Genomic DNA, 3052 nt, shown 5'->3' with positions numbered 1-3052 from the left:
CTACACACTGCTGCTTTGTCCCCCAAAGCTGTACAAACTGGGAACTCACAAGAATTAAAAGCTTTAAAACATGACATCCCATCCTCCATGTTGCAATGCTCCATCTTTAAAGTGCATTAAGGCTAATATTTCTCTAGAGATCCAAACTTCCATCCCTTCAGTCTGATTTCAATCTGCTTTCATGTGCAGGCAAACAAATAGGGATTTAAAACAGGATCCTCTCTCCCAGCTCAGAAAGAGCCTTGTTCAGCAGCTGAAGACTCTCTCCATCCCTTCCCGCAGGCTGGTTGGATGGATACGGAATGAATCCTGTGCTACGAGAATTAAACTGGGCCATTAGCCAGCACGTATGTGTGCATGCGTGCATACGTGCATGATGCTGGTGAGGGGAGGATGCTAAAGGCTTATCCTTGTGCATCTGTAAAGCAAATCCTTCACACAGTGAGTTATCCTAGCTAGCTTGCCCGGAACAATCCTGCTGCATAAAATCACTTTCCAGAGATGCCAAAAACATAGCTGGATTGCTAATGGCCACAAACAAAGACTGCACAGAGAGAGGTGAGAGATACGGCAAAATGAAGAGCGTGTGGAGAACAAGACAGATGAGATTCTGTTTCTGTGATAACCCAGTCTGAAATAGGAGCAGCCAAAACAGGACTTCTGGGCAAAATGTTCTTGCTTTCCTGTATCCTATAACGCAGCCTGCATTTTGCCCCAGTTTCTAAGGTGCTATTTCATTTTATTGGCATCTGCTTTGTACTTAGCCTTCCAGTACCTGAAGGGGGCCTACAGGAAAGCTGGAGAGGGACTGTTTATCAGGGAGTGTAGTGACAGGACAAGGGGTAATGGGTTTAAACTAAAAGAGGGTACATTTAGATTAGATATTAGGAAGAAATTCTTTACTGTGAGGGTGGTGAGGCACTGGAACAGGTTTCCCAGAGAGGTTGTGGATGCCCCATCCCTGGAAGTGTTCAAGGCCAGGCTGGATGAAGTTTTGGGCAACATGGTCTAGTGGAGGGTGTCCCTGCCCATGGCAGGGGGGGTTGGAACTAGGCGGTCTTTAAGGTTCCTTCCAACCCAAACCATTCTATGATTCTGTGATTCTATGACTTATTACCTCTTCCTAAAACACTGGCTTTTACTTTTTTTGAACACTATTTGATACTCTTTTGCTGGGCTGTTGCTTTCCCCAAAGAAAGCATATCTGACATGAACTCTCTGGTCCTCTCCAGGAACCCAGGTGCTCTGGAGTTCAGTTGAGCCAAACTATTTCTATTAAAGAAAATCAGACCCTACAATGCTGATAGGCCTGTAAAATTTAATAAAGAAATCATCTGATATAATGGATTTAACAACTAATCCAGAAAAGTCTGCCCGAGTTATTTCAGGAGTAGAAACATGTGTCAGGTTTTCAGTTACTTAGCAGTGGGAAATATTTCGCCTCTCGTGATTCCGGGCTAAGTGGCCCTCACACCGCCTCCTTCAGAAATTCTTTGGCTAATCCACAGATTTAGAACTCATGAAAACATCATCCTAAGCAGAAACCCAGATTAATAGATTTTAGATGTAGGAAGAATTTTTTAAATCTACCTTCCAAAAAAAAGTGCTATGTAAAAGTTGGGTTTTTTTTAAATTGTCTAATATCTGCCATACCTGTATGCAGAAATTCCTCTGCAGTGTGGTGGTGCTTGCTGGGTGCACGCTACCTAGTTCTGCAGGCTTTGGTGCTTCCTCTGCCCAGGTGACTGGGATCATGTTGCCCTCCAGTGGCTGAACTGTAAAATGAGGAAAAAAAGCCCACTGCAGTATTTTTTTTCTGCCTTAGAAATGCATCCAAAGAAGTCTACATGCCATGGAAATGCAATGGCAAATACTAAGAAGCTACCTCATGCCAATTTTTAATACATTCATATAAAATTAATACCTCCCTCCTTGTTCCCTATAGGTATGCAATCTAAAGCAATCTTTAATCACTGAAGTTCATGCTATTCTTTCTCTGCCATGCCAGGCTTATGTAGTGGGGCATGTGAAAACATTTAATGGCAAGCAGTATTTTGTTTTGCCCTTATATTTCAAAGTGTGACCAAAACCCATTTGCACAGATCATGCAAAGCAATCGCTCTCAAAGCAATCAAACTAACACATGACACTGTAACACATAAGTACTTCACATAAATACTTTTTTTTTTTGCAATAGCATGTGACAGAGATGCCTTGTAGCTGATTTTTTCAGAACATCTAGCTTAATAAGGCATTTTCTGTGTTGAAGGTGAAGCTTCTTTCATGAATACCTATGAGTGCTCAGCACTTACACAGATCTGACTGTATCTCTAACTGAGCACTAAGAAAATGTGAGTCACATAACCAGTGCCTACTGGTGAGAGACTTGGGTTCAAGTGATTTGTAAATCAGAACACAGGCAACCTGCTGAACAAAACCAGAGAACTTAATTCTTAAAATATCATTCAGTTACCATAATCATAAGAACTTCCTCTTTCACTCTATGTCTCCAACTTTTGTAACAAATGAGGCAAGAGTGTAATGACTCCTTTAGTGCACAGCCCTAATTTTATCCCAGTATGTATTGAAAGAGATGTCATGGTTTAACCCCAGCTGGCAACTAAGAACCACACAGCCTCTTACTCACTTCCCCCCCCCCCCCCCCCCCCCCCCCCAAGTGGGATGGGGGAAGAGAATCAGAAGAGTAAAAGTGAGAAAACTGGTGGGTTGAGATAAAGACCATTTAATAGGTAAAATGAAAGCCACACACACAAGCAAAGTAAAACAAGGAATTCATTCACCACTTCCCATCAGCAGGCAGGTGTTCAGCCATCTCCAGGAAAGCAGGGCTCCATCACATATAACAGCTACTTGGGAATTCCTAATGTCACCATCACATGTATCTATATCCATCCATCCCTCCTTCTTTCTCCAGCTTTTTATACACTGAGCATGACATCATATGGTATGGAATATCCCTTTGGTCAGTTGGGGTCAGCTGTCCCAGCTGTGTCCCCTCCCAACTCCCTGTGCACCCCCAGCCCACTCACTG

This window comes from Balearica regulorum, chromosome 6, assembly GCF_011004875.1.
Source record: "Balearica regulorum gibbericeps isolate bBalReg1 chromosome 6, bBalReg1.pri, whole genome shotgun sequence".
Taxonomy (NCBI): Eukaryota; Metazoa; Chordata; class Aves; order Gruiformes; family Gruidae; genus Balearica; species Balearica regulorum.
The sequence above is the reverse complement of the archived record's forward strand: the minus strand, read 5'-3'. Positions refer to the sequence as shown.